Below are 21,585 nucleotides of genomic sequence, written 5' to 3' on the forward strand. Positions count from 1 at the left end.
TAACCCAAAGCTCATGACCATAGGTGAGGATGGGAACGTAGATCGACCGGTAAATTGAGAGCTCAGCTCCTTTTTCACCACAACGGATCGATACAGTGTCCGCATTACTGAAGACACCGCAACGATTCGCCTGTCGATCTCACGATCCATTCTTCCCTCACTCATGAACAAGACTCTGAGGTACTTGAACTCCTCCACATGGGGCAAGATCTCCTCCCCAACTTGGAGATGGCACTCCACCCTTTCCCGGGCGAGAACCATGGACTCAGACTTGGAGGTGCTGATTCTCATCCCAGTTGTTTCACACTTGGCTGCGAACCGATCCAGTGAGAGCTGAAGATCTTGGCCAGATGCAGCCATCAAGACCACATCATCTGCAAAAAGCAGAGACCTAATCCTGCAGCCACCAAACCAGATCCCCTCTACGCCCTGACTGCGCCTAGAAATTCTGTCCATAAAAGTTATGAACAGAATCGGTGACAAAGGGCAGCCTTGGCGGAGTCCAACCTTCACTGGAAACGGGTCTAACTTACTGCCGTCAAAGCGGACCAAGCTCTGACACTGATCATACAGGGAGTGGACCACCACAATCAGACAGTCCGATACCCCATACTCTCTGAGCACTCCCCACAGGACTTACTGGGGGACTCGGTCGAATGCCTTCTCCAAGTCCACAAAGCACATGTAGACTGGTTGGGCAAACTCCCATGCACCCTCAAGGACCCTGCCAAGAGTATAGAGCTGGACTACCGTTCCATGACCAGGACAAAAACCACACTGTTCCTCCTGAATCCGAGGTTCAACTATCAGGCGTGGCCTCTTCTCCATTACACCTGAATAAACCTTACCGGGAAGGCTGAAGAGTGTGATCCCACGATAGTTGGAACCCACCCTCCGGTTCCTCTTCTTAAAGAGAGGAACCACCACCCCGGTCTGCCAATCCAGAGGTACCGCCCCCGATGTCCACACGATGTTGCAGAGTCTTGTCAACCAAGACGGCCCCACAGCATCCAGACCCTTTAGGAACTCCGGACAGATCTCATCCGCCCCCTGGACCTTGCCAACGAGGAACTTTTTAACTACCTCTGCGACCTCAGCCCCAGAAATAGGAGAGCCCACCACAGATTCGCCAGGCACTGCTTCCTCATAGGAAGACGTGTTGGTGGGATTGAGGAGGTCTTCGAAGTATTCCCTCCACCGATCCACAACATCCGCAGTCGAGGTCAGCAGAGCACCATCCTCACCATACACGGTATTGATAGTGCACTGCTTCCCCCCCTGAGGCGGCGGATGGTGGTCCATAATCGCTTCAAAGCCGTCCGAAAGTTGTTTTCCATGGCTTCCCCGAACTCCGCCCATGTCCGAGTTTTTGCCTCCGCGACCGCTGAAGCCGCACATCGCTTGGCTTGTCGGTACCTGTCAGCTGCCTCTGGAGTCCCATGAGCCAAAAGGACCCGATAGGACTTTTTCTTCAGCTTGACTGCATCCCTCACTGCTGGTGTCCACCAGCGGGTTCTAGGATTACCGCAACAACAGACATCAACCACCTTGCGGCCACAGCTCTAATCAGCCGCCTCGACAATAGAGGCACGGAACATGGTCCACTCGGACTCAATATCCAGTGCCTCCCTCGTGGCATGTTCAAAGTTCTTCCGGAGGTGGGAATTGAAACTCTCTCTGACAGGAGACTCTGCTAGACGTTTCCAGCAGACCCTCACAATGTGTTTGGGACTGCCAGGTCTGTCCGGCATCCTGCCCCACCATCGGAGCCAGCTCACCACCGGGTGGTGATTGGTAGAAAGCTCTGCCCCTCTCTTCACCCGAGTGTCCAAAACATGAGACCGCAAATCCGATGACACAACTACAAAGTCGATCATGGAACTGCGGCCGAGGGTGTCCTGGTGCCAAGTGCACATATGGACACCCTTATGTTTGAACATTGTGTTTGTTATGAACAATCCGCGACGAGCACAAAAGTCCAATAACAAAACACCAATCGTGTTCAGATCCGAGCGGCCATTCTTCCCAATCACGCCTCTCCAGGTTTCACTGTCGTTGCCAACATGAGCGTTGAAGTCCCCCAGCAGAACAAGGGAATCACCCTCAAGGGAATCCAAAAAGAGTAGGTACTCTGAGCTGATTTTTGGTGCGTAAGCACAAACAACAGTCAGGACCCGTCCCCCCCACCCAAAGGCGGAGGGAAGCTACCCTCTCGTCTACTGGGTTAAAGTCCAACGTGCTGGCTTTGAACCGGGGCGAAACAAGAATTGCCACCCCAGCCCGTCTCACTGCATGCAACGCCAGAGTGGAAGACAGTCCATCCCCTTTCGAGAGAACTGGTTTCAGAGCCCTTGCTGTGCATCGAAGTGAGTCCGACTATATGTAGCCGGAACTTCTCCACCTCGGGCACCAGCTCTGGTTCCTTCCCTCCCAGCGAGGTGACGTTCCACGTCCCAAGAGCTAGCTTATGTAGCCAGGGATTGGACCGCCAAGTGCCCTGCCTTCGGCTGCCGCCCAGCTCACATCGCACCCGACCTTTATGGCCCCTCCTATGAATGGTGAGCCCATTGGAGGGGGGGACCCACGTTGCCTCTTCAGGCTGTTCCCGGCCAGGCCCCATGGGGACAGGCCTGGCCACCAGGCACTCGCCATTGTGCCCCACCCCCGGGCTAGCTCCAGAGGGGAGCCCCTGTGACCTGCGAGGGAAATCTAGGTCCTCGATTTTTACTTTTCATAAAGGTGTTTGAGCTGCTCTTTGTCTGATCCCTCACCTAGGACCTGTTTGTCTTGGGAGACCCTACCAGGGGGCATAGAAGGCCCCGGACAACATAGCTCCTAAGATCATTGGGATACGCAAACTCCTCTACCACGATAAGGTGGTAGCTCAGAAAGGAGAGTTTGTTTAGTCAAAAATACAATTTACAGAAAAAATATCCCTGATATTCAAAATGCAAGTGTCCACAGCAGGAGACACTAACCTTTCCGAAGGTTAAAATGTCAATGTAAGGATCCGTCAATGTGTTTACCATTGTCCAAGTTTCTCTATACCAGTGGTTCTCAAACTTTTTTTGTCATCCCCCACTTTGGACAAGGGGGAGTTTTCAAGCCCCACCTGCCCCCATCGCCCCAACAGAACGCTAATGCCAAGCTTAACATTTTCAAATTTATCGAACATCAAGTAACATCAAGTTTTATACATTCAAACTCAATAACATAAAATAAAATCAAGTTCAATAATAAATAAAATAACTGTGCAGCTGTGGTATAACTTGCATCAAGTTCAATATCAAATAAAATAACTTGCATCAATTCAATAATAAATAAAACAAAAGTGTTATAACTTGCATGAAGTTCAATAATAAATCAAAAAAAGTGTTATAACTTGCATCAAGTTCAATAATAAATCAAAAAAATTGTTATAACTTGCATCAAGTTCAATAATAAATCAAATAAAAGTGTTATAACTTGCATCAAGTTCAATAATAAATCAAATAACTTGCATCAAGTTCAATAATAAATAAAACAAAAGTGTTATAACTTGCATCAAGTTCAATAATAAATAAAACAAAAGTGTTATAACTTGCATCAAGTTCAATAATAAAAAAATTAAAAAGTGTTAACTTGCATCAAGTTCAATAATAAATCAAATAAAAGTGTTATAATTTGCATCAAGTTCAATAATAAATAAAACAAAAGTGTTATAACTTGCATCAAGTTCAATAATAAATCAAAAAAAGTGTTATAACTTGCATCAAGTTCAATAATAAATCAAATAAAAGTGTTATAACTTGCATCAAGTTCAATAATAAATGAAAATACAAGTGCCACTTTGCAATCTTTGCCAAAAAAAGGACAGCGCAAGTGAACATGAGTTTTACAGTACTCCAGCATTAGTGGCTGCAATGAGCCTGTTTTGCACTGCACAGCTTTTCAAATCGGGGTTGCAGGATTGACACTGCCACTGTTAAAACCTCATTGAATTCGGGGCTGAGCTGCCTTGACGCGAGTGTTTCCCGGTGAATGACACATTGTGTCCAATGCGCATTTGGCGCAACCCTCTTTATTAGAGCCTGCAGCCCGTTTCTTGACTTTGCCATGCGCGCCATCAGAGCAAAAGCCCACACAGTTTTCCCATTTAAGGTCGTGTTCTTTGAGGAAACTGTCCATTATCTTGAACAGCTCATCAGCAGTGGCTCTATTTTTTATGTATTTGCAAAACAGCAAATCTTCGCACAGTGACTCGCCATTCACAAAGCTTCCGCTTAGCCCCGCCCCCATTAGTTACTGTTGCTGTCTGTCAAACTTTCGCTCCTACCTAGAAATGTAAAGCATACAGGAAAAATAAGTAATTTACATTTATCTATATAGCGGATTTCACAGACAGAATCACAAAGTGATTTCCAGTGTGTATAGAAAATGAAAGCATAGTAAAAAAAAAAATCAAAGAATATAATAATAAAAAAATAAAAGTGAAATTTCCTCCCGTTCCTCGCGCCCCACCTGTCATGTCTCTATTCCCCACCAGTGGGGCGCGCCCCACACTTTGAGAAACGCTGCTCTATACAAAGGAGTGCTTTAGTGTTTAGGAATTTGCTGCAAAAATTTTAGTATCCCCCAAGTTTTGTACTGTACTCAGATGGCCAACAGATAGCACTGGTAAACAGCTTGGAAAGTGTATGTAAATTCAGAAACACCTCATGCACATCCATGAATGTATAAACCACTGGAAACAGAAGTGTTTACACCCCTAAGTGAAAGTCATCTTCCACTTTATGAGGACATCATCGAGCTGGTGGCTGTTCGAGACCTTGTGCTCTTTCCTCTTTTTTGAGGATGCCCCACAGACGATCAATAGGGTTTAGGTCTGGGGACATGCTTCGCTAGTCCATCATCTTAATACTTAGTTCCTTTAGCAAGGCAGTGGTCTTCTTGTAGTTGTGTGTGGGCTCCTAATCATGTTGAAATACTGCCCCACGATACAGTTTCCGGAAGGAAATGTTCTACTTCAGAATGTCACCGTACATGTAGGCATTCATGTTTCCTGCAATGAAGTGTATCTCCCTAGTGAAAGCAGCATTCATGCAGTCCCAGACCATGAAGCTACCACCACCATGCTTGACTGTAGCTAAGACACACTTGTTTTTGTATTCTTGGTTTCCACTGCATACCCTTGACAATGCCTGAACAAAATACAATTATCTAGGTCCCATCAGACCATAGGACATGGTTCCAGTAATCCATGTCCTTAGTCTGCTTTTTTCAGCCAACTGTTAGTAGGCTTTCTTCTGTGTCATATTTATTAGAAGCTTTATTTTGGCATGCAGACCAGTTTGATGCAGTGTGTGGCATATGGTCTTAGCTGACCGCCCCTATACGTCTATCTTCCAAACACAACCTGTAGATCTAACACTGAGCATGTGCACTCAACCAACTTGGTGGACCAAGGTGAGGCCTGTTCTGTGTAAACTGTCCTGTTAAACTGCTGCATAGTCTTGGCCTCCACATCTCGGGTTCATTATGTTGGCAATCGTCTTTTTACAAAGTTCTTTGCCACGAGGTGCTATGTTGAACTTACAGTAACCAGTATGAGAGAGTGTGAGAGCGATAACACCAGATTTAACCTGAGACTTTGTAACTAGGGGTGTAACGGTACACAAAAATTTCGGTTCGGTACATACCTCGGTTTAGAGGTCACGTTTCGGTTCATTTTCGGTACAGTAAGAAAACAACAAAATATACATTTTTTGGTTATTTATTTACCAAATTTGTAAACAATGGCATAACATACATATACACACAGGGTCCATTGCCAGGGTTAATGTGGTCAACATATATAAGATAAAAACGAAATAAGATAAGGCTCAGAATATTTTCTTAACAAAACCTTTGTACGTATAAAGTGCTTTTTTTGATTGATTGATTGAGACTTTTATTAGTAGATTGCACAGTACAGTACATATTCCGTACAATTGACCACTAATTGGTAACACCCCAATAAGTTTTTCAACTTGTTTAAGTCGGGGGTCCACGTTAATCAACATTAAACTGCCTCAAGTGGTTGCTTGAGAATCAGCACCTCCAAGTCCGAGTCCATGGTTCTCGCCCGGAAAAGGGTGGAGTGCCATCTCCGGGTTGGGGAGGAGACCCTGCCCCAAGTGGAGGAGTTCAAGTACCTCTGAGTCTTGTTCACGAGTGAGGCAAGAGTGGATCGTGAGATCGACAGGTGGATCGGTGCGGCGTCTTCAATAATGCGGACGCTGTATCGACCCGTTGTGGTGAAGAAGGAGCTGAGCCGGAAGGCAAAGCTCTCAATTTACCGGTCGATTTACGTTCCCATCCTCACCTATGGTCATGAGATTTGGGTTATGACCGAAAGGACAAGATCACGGGTACAAGCGGCCGAAATGAGTTCCCTCCGCCGGGTGGCGGGGCTCTCCCTTAGAGATAGGGTGAGAAGCTCTGCCATCCGGAAGGAGCTCAAAGTAAAGCCGCTACTCCTCCACATGGAGAGGAGCCAGATGAGGTGGTTCGGGCATCTGGTCAGGATGCCACCCGAACGCCTCCCTAGGGAGGTGTTTAGGGCACGTCCAGCCGGTAAGAGGCCACGGGGAAGACCCAGGACACGTTGGGAATACTATGTCTCCCAGCTAGCCTGGGAACGCCTCGGGATCCCCCAGGAAGAGCTGGACGAAGTGGCTGGGAAGAGGGAAGTCTGGGCTTCCCTGCTTAGGCTGCTGCCCCCGCGACCCGACCTCGGATAAGTGGAAGAAGATGGATGGATGGAGGGATGGATGGATGGAAGTTGTTGCTCAGATTAAATAAAATGACAAAACTTTTCTTATACATATAAAAAGTGCAACATTAAACAGTTTCAAGTCAACTCAGCCTCAGATTAACTTTTCTTCCCCCCCAGCCTGGCTAACTTGGCAGTAAGAGGATATATGGGCTCATTGTTCTTCCACCATAGAAGTGGGACGAAATCTAGTTTTTAATGCAATATGGACTTATATCTGCTGCTATAAAAACATTTGTTATTGCTTTAGCCCTGCGTGACTCGCCGAGGAGAGGCTGCTTGAATACGGCGGTGACGCTTCAAATGGGTTTGCATGTGTTTTGAGAGTAGCGTATGTGTGTGTGTGGCCCTTTAATATGTGACAGCATGTGAGGTGAGTGTGTGGGCGAGCGAGGTGAGGGAGTGGTAGCTGAGTGCGGGGAGTGGCTAGTGTTTTGTTGGATTGGCTGTGTGCAAGACCTCAATAAAGCCACGATTTGCAACTAATCGCCGGACTCGTCATTTACCCTGGAGTCCTGAGCTGTGGAGACTCACTGCCAGGTAGAGTGAAGGGTGTTGCCCTCGAGAATACATCAGCCCTGGAGGAGTGTCTCCCCTGCGCTCCTCGACTACGGTCTGGGAGCCGGAAGCAGGAAAGGTGCAACACATGTTTGACGTGTTGTCAGAAGCAGCTGCTGAACAATGTCGGCAAACCTCCGTCCTCCATTGTTGTATCGCGCAGCCAAAGTGTTCTCAAACGGGAGATCTTAACGAGGCAGGAGGGTCTTCCAGCTCTGGCTTTTACATGTCCTAGTCCGGTCGCTGCTAGCATGTGTACTCGTTCGGTACACCTTCGAACCGAAACGGTTCAATATAAATACACGTACCGTTACACCTCTATTTGTAACACTAACAAGTCACATTACATTGGGCAGGAAAATGGCTAATTGGGTCCAATTACAACCGTAATAGAGTGATCTATGTTTGTCTGTTGCCATCTCCTGGTGAATGTTGGCTATAGCGTACTGGGGTTACTTTTTGGTTGGCCAACGATTTACGTGGTATTGCGCACCCGGACGTCAAGTGTGTGAGTCGGTTCTGGAGTCTACAGTAAAGAGACGTACTTCATCACCTCGCCTGTTTATTGCCTCCAAACCAATATATTACAAATGGCGACGAGGATTTAAAAGAAGCCCACTGCGTGAGGGACTTTATTGGAGGGCCGTGCACTGGTCGTAGGTAAGGCTGACGAGTAGCCTACTTTGTGGAGGAACCGGGCACGTGTCGGATTAGCAGTAGCACCGGATGCTAACATGGCTCAGACAGTGGGTCGCATCGATGAATACAATGATTCAAAGGAGGATTTTGATTCATATCTGGAGCGTTTGGAGCAGTGGATGCTGGCTAATGAGATTGGAAATGACAAGAAGGTGTGTGTTTTCCTTTCTGTTATTGGAGCAGACACTTATAAGCTGCTGAAAAACCTCACGTCTCCGGCAATGCCAAGTGCTTTAGAATAAGATGTGCTGACGAGGACGCTATGTGGACATTATAAGCCCGCACCTGTTGTGATAGCGGAGCGTTTTCGCTTTCAGAAACGTAATCAGAAAGAAGGTGAAGCTGTTTCTGACTACATTGTGGCTTTGAGGCAGTTGTCAGCCACCTGCAATTTTGGACGATGCCATGAGAGATCGTTTTGTGAGTGGATTACGTTCTGATGCAGTGCAACGCAGGCTGTTGTCTGAAAGGGACCTGACTTTTCCCCGTGCCTGTGAAGTTGCAGTCTCAATGGAGCTTGCTTCCAAAAATACAATGGAGTTCTCTGGACACAGCGGACTTCACCAGGTAAATGCCCTGTCAAGTGTTAATACAATTTCTGAGAAGGAGAGGAAAGGACAGTTCAGATGGAAAAATAATAACAAAGCAAAGGAACAGAAAGGAGGCAAAAGAGACACATGGGGGCAGCAAACATGCTACAGATGTGGTGGAAAGCACTCAGCATATGACTGCAGATTTAAAAATGAAAAGTGTCATGCTTGCTCCAAAATTGGACTCATTGCCCGTGCATGCAGGAAGACTAAAGGGCAATCTTCAACTCAGTATGTTGAAACTGAAGGGAGTGCATCCAAAAGTGGTGATGAGGCAGAACTTTTTGAATTGTATGCAGTTGACTCTACCTCAAACTGGGAAAAAGGTTACATAGTGGATCTTGGACTGGGAAACAAGAGCACTAAAATGTTACTGGACACGGGTTCAGCAGTGTCAGTGGTTTCTGACAGCTTTTACCAGGAAAACCTCACTCAATTTCCCTTGAAACCAGTTTGCAAGTTAAAGTTGAAATCATACTCAGGCCAAAGGATTGCTGTTCGAGGGTACATCATGTTGCCAGTACAGTACGAGGACCAGCAAGTGACACTTCCACTGGTCATTGTACAGGGAAGCAGACCTGCCCTGATTGGCTGCAACTGGCTAAAAAAGTTACAGCTGAACTGGAAACAGATTTTCACAGTACACAAGGTGCAGACAAGAACGCATGGGAACACAGGAGTACAAGGGGTGATAGAGAGACATAAGGCAGTGTTCTCAGAGGGCCAAGGCTATATCACAGGGTTCAAAGCTAAAATCCGCACCAAGCCTGATACTACACCAATTTTCTGCAAGGCTCGCCCAGTTCCTTACGCACTAAAGGAAGCTGTAGAGAGAGAGCTGGAGACGTTGGAAAGTGAGAAAGTGATTTCAAAGATTGACAAAAGTGAGTGGGCAGCTCCAATAGTCACCGTACCCAAGGTCGACAAAACTATCAGGATTTGTGGTGACTACAAGGTTAGTGTTAATCAATGCATTGAAGAGCAGACATATCCACTACCGAATACTGAAGATCTGTTCGCTACCTTAGCAGGAGGAACATCTTTCAGTAAACTGGATCTTTCGCACGCCTACCAACAACTACAGTTGGATGAAGAGTCAGAAAAATATCTGACCATAAACACACACAAGGGTCTGTACAAGTATCATCGCCTCAGTTATGGAGTTTTGAGTGCTCCTGCGATATTTCAGTCTGTTATGGACCAGATTCTGCAAGGGATGGACCATGTGACATGTTTTTTGGACGACATCCTCATCACTGCTTCCTCGGAGGACGAGCATTTGACAAGACTGGATAATGTTCTCACCCGTTTGGAGAAGCATGGCATCAGGGTGAAGCTATCAAAATGTCAGTTTTTCCAGAGTCTTGTCGTATATCTGGGACATCGCATTGATAAGACTGGGTTACATCCTACAGAAGAAAAGGTGACTGCCATAACGAATGTACCTGAGCCCACAAATGTAACAGAACTGAAGTCTTTCTTGGGCCTTCTGAACTATTACAGCAGATTCCTGCAAAAACCCCGCTACTGTGCTCCAGCCTCTGCACAGCCTACTTAAAAAGGACTCAAAGTGGGTTTGGACTGTTGAATGTGCAAAAGCATTTGAAGATGCAAAGCAACTTCTGCTGCAGAACAAGGTGTTGGTACACTACAACACCCGTCTGCCACTGCGAATCACATGTGATGCTTCGCCTTATGGAGTTGGGGCTGTAATTTCACATGTAACAGAAAATGGAGAAGAACCACCTGTTGCATTTGCCTCAAGGACACGCACTGAACCAGAAAGGAAGTATGCCCAAATTGAAAAGGAGGCACTTGCTATCATTTTTGGAGTAAAGAAATTTCATAAATATCTTTACGGAATGAAATTCACACTTTTCACTGATCATAAGCCACTGTTGGCCATCCTGGGGCCAAAATCAGCAATTTTAACGTTGACAGCATTAAGAATGCAACGCTGGGCACTTATTCTCATGGCCTACAATTATGAGATTGAGTATAAGAAGTCAGCTGATCATGCTAATGCGGATGCTTTGTCACGCCTACCCCGAGTAGGGATGAACAACACAGCAGAAGAGGGAAGTATCTTCTACTTTTCACACTTGGAGGAACTCCCTGTGTGTGCAAAAGACATTGAGAGTGCTACTCTTAAAGATCCTGTACTCAGTAAGGTGTGGAACTACACATTAAATGGCTGGCCAAGTTATGTGCCAGATGTAGCATTGAGGCCTTACTTTGTACGCAGACAGGAGTTATCGGCAGATCAAGGCTGCATTCTCTGGGGACAGCGAGTCATCATACCCCCAGGTTATCGACAAAGATTACTGGAGGATCTCCATCATGAACATCCAGGTATCTGCCGTATGAAGGCTCTGGCCCGCAGTTACCTTTGGTGGCCAGGCTGTGATGGTGAAATTCGAGAACTGGTGAACAAGTGCTCAGTCTGCCAAGCAGTACAGAAAATGCCAGCTGTGGCACCATTACATCCTTGGCGGTGGCCAGAAAGAGTGTGGCAAAGAATTCACATCGATTTTGCAGAAAAAGATAAACAGTATTTTTTGGTTGTCATAGATTGCCATTCAAAGTGGTTAGAGGTTTTCCCAATGTCCTCCACCACTTCTCACAACACCATTAAAGTGCTGCGCGGTCTGTTTGCATCGTATGGACTGCCAGAAGAGCTAGTTTCAGACAATGTCCCACAACTGGTGGCAACAGAGTTTACTCAGTTCCTGGAGAGTAATGGAGTAAAACACACTGCTGTACCGGCTTACCACCCAGCATCAAATGGAGCAGCAGAGAGATCTGTACAAATCCTGAAACGGGCTCTGAGGAAGAATGTGCTGGAAGCAGACAGCAAGTCTTCCTTGCCACTCAGTCACAGACTTGCAAATTTCCTTCTCATGTACCGCAGCACACCCCACACAGTGACAGGACGTACTTCAGCTGAGTTATTCCTGAAACGCCAGTTGAGAACTCGTTTCAGTTTGCTCAAGCCGGAGCTTGCCAGACAGATAGAAGGAAAACAAGCAGCGCAGAAGCATCATCATGACAAAAGGGCTCCCCCTGTTCACTTTTTCCTGGAGGGAGAGGTGGTTCGCGTCAGAAATTTCAGGGGCGGAGTGGAAAAATTGATTCAGGCAAAAATACTGAAAAGACTGGGAACTGTCACTTACCTGATCCAAGAGGGACAGAGACAGCGCACAGTGCATGTGGATCACATGTTACCATGGTGAGAGAACATGGAGAGATTGCCAGTTATCTTGTCTCCACCAGTTACAGAAAATGTGCCATCAGTACAACTGGACAGTGCTGTTTCAGTTCCATCACCAGGACCATCAGTGAGTCAGACACAAACTAGTCTCATTGAACCAGATTCAAGGGCTGCTGAGTTGCCATCATCAGAACCCAGATCACCCACAACAAAAACCCCACCAGTACCAGGTACCCAGAAAGGGTTCAAGTACCACCCAAAAAACTGAATCTCTGAAGACAGTATAAAAATCTGTGTTAAAGGTGTACAAATACTGTTTGTATAATACATATGTTATTGTTTACAAAAGACGGTTAAGAGTTCAGTACTAAAAAAAAAAAAAGAATATGGCCTGCGTACAGTTTTTTAATTGAGCTGCTGCATTTTTTGGTTGGGTTGGTTATTTCTTTTGTGTAACTTCTACATTTCTAAAAGGGGAGGAATGTAATAGAGTGATCTATGTTTGTCTGTTGTCATCTCCTGGTGAATGTTGGCTATAGCGTACTGGGGTTACTTTTTGGTTGGCCAACGATTTACGTGGTGTTGCGCACCCGGACGTCAAGTGTGTGAGTCGGTTCTGGAGTCTACAGTAAAGAGACGTACTTCATCACCTCGCCTGTTTATTGCCTCCAAACCAATATATTACAACAACATTACATTTAACGGTGTGTACTCTTGTTGCCAACAGCTTGGACATTAATGCCTGTGTTATTTTGTGGGTACAATCATTTTTTTTAAAGGGACATTGTTGAATACAGTAGTACCCCAATCTATGATCTAAATTGATTCCATTATCGAGCTCATTACTAAAACCACTGGAATCTCAAATACAAATTGAAATCACTTTAATCGGTGCTTGGCCCTACCAAAATACTGCAATTTTAAAATATAACAGGGGATAGATTGCAGATTTATCGTATGAAAATCACATTTTGTACAGCATTTAACTTGGGGACGGGAGTGGTTGGTGGGTATGTCGCATACTGATGTTTTTGAGTGACGGACCAGAGAAGTCAGTTAAACATAACAGACATGTATTGTCCGCATTAGGCCCAGTGAGCAAGGCTAATAATGATTTCTAGTCCAGTTGTAGAGTCAGAAGAAAATAAGGAACTGAGAACTGTGTGGATGTTTTGACACGGAAGAGAAATTCTGTTTCAGAGTAATGCAGCCTGACAGTGCTGCAATCAGGCTGCTTTGTTGAGTCTCCTACACGGTAGGACATGTTTTTAATGCTTTGTATTTGTAATTCAGTGGGTGTCGTCCTTCACACGCATTCTCTTTTGTGGTGGTTAGATGGCAAGAGTGTGTTGATCTGTGGCTGTTGACAGTTACTACCAGTAACTCAAATTATGTTCGCAATTTAAAGCATAACAAAAAGCAGAGAGACCGCTTGTATCTCAATATACTCTTAAGGTATTTGTAAATTGAGATGCGGCTGTACTGGCCTGGTATGTGGTAACTTGTCTTACGAGTATTTTGAGGTACAAGCTCTCTCTCTGCTTTAAGTTACGAGCATACATTTGAGTTACAAGCATCCTAGCTGGTTGGTGTAGCGCATGTCAAATTGAACCCCATAAGATCCAACCAACATATCTGGTCTTACTCGCTAGCACTAGCTCATAGCTAGAGATGGACATAACTTTGTTTTCCAATCATGGTAAGGAATAAAGTGAGTGTGAATGAAAGTTCTGAGAAGAAGCGGATGATATTTTTCAAATTGAGGATCTAAATCTTCAAAAACAGGGCCTTGGCGAGGCAGTTTGAGTATGTATCAATGCTAGTCTGCACCATACTGAAGCCAGCTTTTCTGTCAGCCAAGGATTTTATAATTTCTTAACAACGGATATTTCCATCCAGCCATCCATTTTCTACTGCTTATTCAGTTTCCGGAGGCAGCAGTCTCAGTAGGGAAGCCCAGACTTGCCTAGTCTCCGACCCCCTCTTCCACTTCCACTAGAGGAAGTCATGTATGGACTATGTAAAGCGCTTCGAGTCACTAGAGAAAAGCGCTATATAAATATAATTCACTTCACTTCACATAGGCCTTCCCAAGCCAGGCCAGACATAATCCCTCCAGCGTGTCCTGGGTCTACCCCAAGGCCTCCTTCCGGCTGGATATGCACAGAACACAAATGTGGCGTCCAGGAGTCAGCCGTACTAGATGCCCGGGTCACCTTAAGTGACAACTCTCAACGCAAAGGAGTAGCAGCTTTACTCTAAACTCTGCCCGGATAACTGAGCTCTTCACCATGTCTTTTGAGTCACTACCCAAAGCTTGTGACCATAGATGAGAGTAGGAACCCAGATCGACTATTAAATCAGCTGACATTCATAGGTGAAAATATGGAGAAGCTGCTGTTGGTGTGTTTGACAAAGAAGCAGCTCGAAGGAGATACCGTTGAAATATTACCTCTCCAAGGTAAATGCTGTACTTTATTATATTACTTCATAAGACTAGTTATTTGTAGTACATTGTAACGTGTTGTTTTTGAAACAATATTTCTTGTCTAAAAGTTTGTTTTTTTTTAAAGCATGTTGCATGTTAAAATTGTGCTGCTTTGGGGGGACCAAGCACCTAATGAATTGATTTCAAATCATTTCAATGGGGGGCATTGATTTGAGATACAAGTCTTTTGAGTTAAAGGGACCCTATTATGCAAAACCAACATTTCTTGCCTATTGGTACCTGCTCTTGTGTATTTGGGATCTGCATAAAAAAATAAAAGAAATAACAAGGAGGCAGTGTGGAGATATTTATAAAATAGTCTTGCCTTTCTTCGTACTTCCGCCAAACGAGCCGTTTGGAATTTGCAAAACCTGTGACCTTTTTCGCACCGATGACGTCACCGGATTGTCCATATTTGGTAAAAATGTACCCGAAGTGCTTTGCGCAGGTCCACCATTGTAGTCCGATACTGCAGTCAATAAGCTCCTTCTTTTTCTCTAGCCTCTAGTTGTGCAACCTTTGCTGTTGCCATTTCTAATAAAAAGAGTGTATAGTTCGAACTTAATCTGCCAGTAGACTTGCTAGGGAAGCGCTAAAAACTACAACATGGATGGCGGGGAGAAGACGTTATCGAAGTGGAGTCACGTAAATGAAACCGCCTACAAAAGGGCACATCCTGACGAGACTGTCAGAGAGCGGCTTGAAAAGGGTCTGTAAGACATCATCTTTGCAACATTTTGACCAAAGAACCACCATTACATTGTCTGTAGATCACAAGGACGTGTTTTTAAATGTACTTTGTGACAATCACGAAGCAAGGGAGACTGGGCTATCCACACAAAGCTAGATATTTATTGGCAAAACATCAAGTTGCTAAACATTTTACCTCAAAGGTTGACTAGCTGCCGCAAGGCCATGTCTCTGTCTGCATCCATTTCTCCTTTGTGTAATGAGGGCCCAGGCGTAGGGACTTCACGTAATCAGTCCCTCCTCTCCAACCTCTTCAGTACAGAGAGAGCAGTTTACTGTGAAAGACAGTTCCCTAAAACAGCTGGCAATAAGGTCCCAGTATTTTGTGAGACCACTACCTTAAACCTCTTGAGAATTGAATTCACCAGAGCTGTACAGGGTGTTACTGGAAACCTCTTCCATGATGACATCACAGAGCTGGTGGCTCTAAGCTCTGTGACCTTCTGCTTGAGGATGTCCTACAGGCCACTCTGTCACTTCCATTTCTAGCAGTGGGACATTTTTCATCTCTGAGGTGTGTCTGGGCTTAAATGTTGAAAAACTGCAATGCGGTCCAGTTTCCTGAGGGTGGAGATCATGCGCCGTTTCAGAATATCACATGTTCTTTTTCCATTTTACCCCAGGTTCTGATTCAGTCTTGTAATTTTCCGGATCACATTTGACTTGAGTCTTTTACATTTTTTCCATCTAGACTGACCAAAACTCTTCTTCTTCGAAGTCAGAATCATTACAATGAATATCACATTCCTCTCATTTGGTCCGTCCCATTTTGCGTGAGTCAGTTTGACTGGAGAGGTTCATACTTTCCTTATAATGCTATCATTTGGAAAGGTATGCAGATTGACCCCTTCTTTAACAACCATAGTTGATGATTTCTTCAAATTCTATGGTAAAATATCGGGATTCAGGTTGAAGATGCTACCAAAACACATACTAGACAATTTGATATTGCCTCCTGCAGTCTTCTGTAGGAGACATCAGCAGGCTGATGCAGGCCTACCCACATTTTGGAACTAAAACCGGGCGTTCCAAAATGTGCTGAAACTCATTGGGAAAACAAGCCTAAAATCACCACTGTGCCTATTTTGGGAAGTATTTTACGCCCAACCATAATTTTTAGGTCCAGAACTATGAAATAAGTGCCAATGTTGTCAACATTAGAGGGGCCCTTTAATGAACTCCAGCCATACTTGCCAACCTTGTGACCTCCGAATTCGGGAGATTGGGGGGTTGGCGGGGCCGGGGGGCAGGGTTAAGGCGGGAGGAGTATATTTATAGCTAGAATTCACTGAAATTAAAGTATTTCTTTTATATATATATATAGTACAGTACACAGTAATGAAAACACAGTTGTTCTACTAACTGTACTGTACTTGCTGCTTACTTAAAAAAAAAAAAAAAATTAAAATAAAAAATAACACTTACCTTTCACTATTTGAGTAGCCTTTGTTCTGCCATTTGAGTACTGGCGAGCGATCTCTGAATCCGGGAACATATCCTTCATGGATTTGTTGAAAACATCCGCAAATGAGAACGGGATGTTGCTTGCAAGGTGGTCCATAATACTGTGTTGCCGCCGCCTTGTGCTTCTCTGACCGTTCATGAGTGACTATATCCATTCGGCCACCGTGTTATGGGTTATAGATAAACCTATGGATAACGGAGACATATATAATAGTCTCCTTTTCAGGTGAGAGGAGGGTAAAGGCAGTGCCTTTAAGGCATTCCCCCAATATTGTTTGTCCGGCTACAAATTTGGGACATTACTACTTGCCGTAATTTTGAAGCAATGCATGATGGTAATCCGGATGTTGTGTGTCAGTGTATTAACGTGCCGGCTGGTATAAACACACGCTGAGAAATAGCTCCGTGCCTGCCTACTTTATGGGTTATAGATAAACCTATGGATAACGGAGACATATATAAGTGTCCTTTTCAGGTGAGAGACGATGCTAAAGGCAGTGCCTTTAAGGCACAGCCCCAATATAGTTGTCCGGCTGGAAATCGGGAGAAATTCGGGAGAATGGTTGTCCCGGGAGATTTTCGGGGGAGGCACTGAAATTCGGGAGTCTCACGGAAAATTCGAGAGGGTTGGCAAGTATGACTCCAGCTCCCCAGTGTGAGCTGCACTCATGCAGATGACTGAAGGCAAGACACAAACTCTGGTATCTATCCATCCGTTTTCTATACCGCTTATCCTCGCTAGGGTTGTGGGGGTGACCTTAAAGCCTATCCCAATTGACTTTGAGCGAGAGGCGAGGTACTCCCTAGACTCGTTGCCAACCAATCACAGGGCACAACAATCATTCACACTCCCATTCACATCAATGGCCAATTAAGATTCTCCAGTCAACCTAACATGCATATTTTTGAAATGTGGGAGTAAACTGGAGAAAGCAAACACACACACAGGGAGACTGTGCACAAACTGCACACCACCTGTGCTGTGGCCCTAAGGAGTAAAATAGAATATAAATAAAGGATGGATGGATGGACAAGCAGTAGAAAATGGATGGATGGATGGTATATCTATACTAATTTCTATAGTATTGTCCTTTGAGAATATAAAGTAATACAATGGTTGCTGAAATGCGGGGGTGTAAGAGATATGGTTGGGTGGTTGGCACCACAATCTTTGCTACCCTGATCAGAAGATGGTTTCTTTAGGCTCCAGTCCACATAGGTCAGTTCTTTGTTTATCATATAAGAGGGGACCAACAATGACAGAGTCATCTGAGAGCTTTTGCAGGTGAGTGAGTGGAACTGTTCCTGAAGTCTGTAGTGTAAGAGATGGAAGGTCCGACGAGCACGATGACGGCGTCCTCTCCACCTAGGGATGCCCGGCTGTTAGGTTGATGGTCTAAGTAGCGTACTGTTAAAATATTGTAGCAAATGTACACTTCAATACACAATATGTAGGTTCCCTCAGGTTCACTCTGTCAAACTTCCTATTCGACCTTTGCTCTGCCTGGAGCACACACTCCATGTGTCAGCCTAACTCCTAGCAAGGCCATCTTGTTGTGAAAACACCATGAAGCTGTTATGGCTATCCCTATTACTGTAAGAATGTTGACTCTCTGTGACTCGTAAACTTAAAACTAGTATTAATTTAAATAATACACATCCCATAGATTTTCAATGGCTTCACTAAGGCGCTTCCTGATGGCCTTGTTGTGCCAAAGCCACCTGGACTGTTATTCCTTGGTCTCGCCCCCACCTTAGTGAAGACTCGTTTGGCCTTGCATTGACCTTCAGGACCCAAAGGACTTGCTGCTCTATGGACTATAAGAAGAGCGAATAATTACCAATCGGGGCTTCTTCATAGCTGATTGCTCAATGAGACCGATGCTGTAATTTTCATTTGTAACATGATTAAATACATGTTGATGCAGACGTGCCTGTAGAATCCAACAGTACAGAGAACCCAGACCTAAAACTTCAAGGCTACTAGACAACCTAACATACTGTTTGTTTCACAGAGACATCATGATTTCTTGACCAACCTACCACACTTTGTCAGTTAGCCCAACAGCTAGAAAGTGAGCCAGGTGTGTGATAGACAGTTTAAAAGTTAAAGTACCAATGATTGTCACACACTAGGTGTGGTGAAATTTGTCCTCTGCATTTGACCCATCCCCTTGTTCACCCCCTGGGAGGTGAGGGGAGCAGTGGTGCCACGCCCGGGAATCATTTTTGGTGATATATCCCCCAATTCCAACCCTTGATGCTGATTGCCAAGCAGGGAGGTAATGAGTCCCATTTTTATAGTCCTTGGCAGCGGTTCTTAACCTTGTTGGAGGTACCGAACCCCACCAGTTTCATATGCGCATTCACCGAACCCTTCTTTAGTGAAAAATAAAATGTTGTTTTTTTTCAAATTCAAGATTTAGTTATATGTTTTTGGGAACACTTTAGTATGGGGAACATATGCTAAGTAACAAAGACTTAATTTAGAGTTATTTGGTTAGGGTTAGGGTTAGAGGGTTAGGGCCAGGGTTAGAGGGTTAGGGTTATAATAAGGCCATGCCGAATAAGGCATTAATAAGTACTTAATAATGACTAGTTTAGAGCCAATATGTTACTAATTTGCATGTTAATAAGCAACTAATTAATGGTGAATATGTTCCCCATACTAAAGTGTTACCATGTTTTTTTACTGGTGCACAAAATGAAGCGTGCATTAAAGGCCTACTGAAACCCACTACTACCGACCACGCAGTCTGATAGTTTATATATCAATGATGAAATCTTAACATTATAACACATGCCAATACGGCCGGGTTAACTTATAAAGTGACATTTTAAATTTGCCGCTAAACTTCCGGTTCGAAACGCCTCTGAGGATGACGTATGCGCGTGACGTAGCCCGACGAACACGGGTATGCCTTCCACATTGAAGCCGGTACGAAAAAGCTCTGTTTTCATTTCATAATTCCACAGTATTCTGGACATCTGTGTTCGTGAATCTGTTTCAATCATGTTCATTGCATTATGGAGAAGGAAGCCAAGCAAGCAAAGAAGAAAGTTGTCGGTGCGAAATGGACGTATTTTTCGAACGTAGTCAGCCACAACAGTACACAGCCGGCGCTTCTTTGTTTACATTCCCGAAAGATGCAGTCAAGATGGAAGAACTCGGATAACAGAGACTCTAACCAGGAGGACTTTTGATTTGGATACACAGACGCCTGTAGAGAACTGGGACAACACAGACTCTTACCAGGATTACTTTGATTTGGATGACAAAGACGCAGACGTGCTACTGTGAGTATGCAGCTTTGGCTTTTTTTTGCGTATGTACGTAACTTTTTTAAAATATATAAGCTTTATGAACCTTGGGTTAGGTGAACGGTCTTTTGGGCTGAGTGATTGTGTGTGTTGATCATGTGTTTGAATTGTATTGGCGTGTTCTATGGAGCTAGGAGCTAGCAGAGGAGCTAGGAGCTAGCATAACACGTACCGTACCGTAAGTGCGCGTCACGTACGTAACTTTTTAAAAATATATAAGCTTTATGAACCTTGGGTTAGGTGAACGGTCTTTTGGGCTGAGTGATTGTGTGTGTTGATCGGGTGTTTGAATTGTATTGGCGTGTTCTATGGAGCTAGGAGCTAGCAGAGGAGCTAGGAGCTAGCATAACAAACACGCAGGTGTTATTATGCAGGATTAATTTGTGGCATATTAAATATAAGCCTGGTTGTGTTGTGGCTAATAGAGTATATATATGTCTTGTGTTTATTTACTGTTGTAGTCATTCCCAGCTGAATATCAGGTACCGTGAGTATGCAGCCTTGGCTGCTAAACATTCGATAACTTGACCGTATGTGCGCGTCACGTACGTAACTTTTTAAAAATATATAAGCTTTATGAACCTTGGGTTAGGTAAACGGTCTTTTGGGCTGAGTGATTGTGTGTGTTGATCAGGTGTTTGAATTGTATTGGCGTGTTCTATGGAGCTAGGAGCTAGCAGAGGAGCTAGGAGCTAGCATAACAAACACGCAGGTGTTTTTATGCAGGATTAATTTGTGGCATATTAAATATAAGCCTGGTTGTGTTGTGGCTAATAGAGTATATATATGTCTTGTGTTTATTTACTGTTGTAGTCATTCCCAGCTGAATATCAGGTCACCCCCGGCTCTCACAGCATCTTCCCTATCTGAATAGCTTCAACTCCCCACTAGTCCTTCACTTGCACTTTACTCATCCACAAATCTTTCATCCTCGCTCAAATTAATGGGGAAATTGTCGCTTTCTCGGTCCGAATCTCTCTCACTTCATGCGGCCATCATTGTAAACAATAGGGAACTTTGCGTATATGTTCAACTGACTACGTCACGCTACTTCCGGTAGGTGCAAGCCTTTTTTTTATCAGATACCAAAAGTTGCAATCTTTATCGTCGTTGTTCTATACTAAATCCTTTCAGCAAAAATATGGCAATATCGCGAAATGATCAAGTATGACACATAGAATAGATCTGCTATCCCCGTTTAAATAAAAAAAATTCATTTCAGTAGGCCTTTAACATCCCCTTGTTCAAAGAACAAAACCAACACAGTGCATAAACTCACAACAAATTACACACCTGCAAATCAGTGTGACTTCTGCTGTTGCCGTATCCGTAATACGATGATAGGGAGAAGTTTTTATTTACACGATGAGTCGTGTGTCTTGACCTACTCAGTGGCCTAGTGGTTAGAGTGTCCACCCTGAGATCGGTATGTTGTGAGTTCAAACCCCGGCAGAGTCATACCAAAGACTATAAAAAATGGGACCCATTACCTCCCTGCTTGGCACTCAGCATCAAGGGTTGGATTTGTGGGTTAAATCACCAAAAATGGTTCCCGGGCGTGGCACGGCTGCTGCCCACTGCTCCCCTCACGTCCCAGGGGGTGAACAAGGGGATGGGTCAAATGCAGAGGACAAATTTCACCACACCTAGTGTGTGTGTGACAATCATTGGGACTTTAACTTTAACCTCCGCCGAACCCCTGAGCCCGACT

Source organism: Entelurus aequoreus, linkage group LG11, assembly GCF_033978785.1.
Source record: "Entelurus aequoreus isolate RoL-2023_Sb linkage group LG11, RoL_Eaeq_v1.1, whole genome shotgun sequence".
Taxonomy (NCBI): Eukaryota; Metazoa; Chordata; class Actinopteri; order Syngnathiformes; family Syngnathidae; genus Entelurus; species Entelurus aequoreus.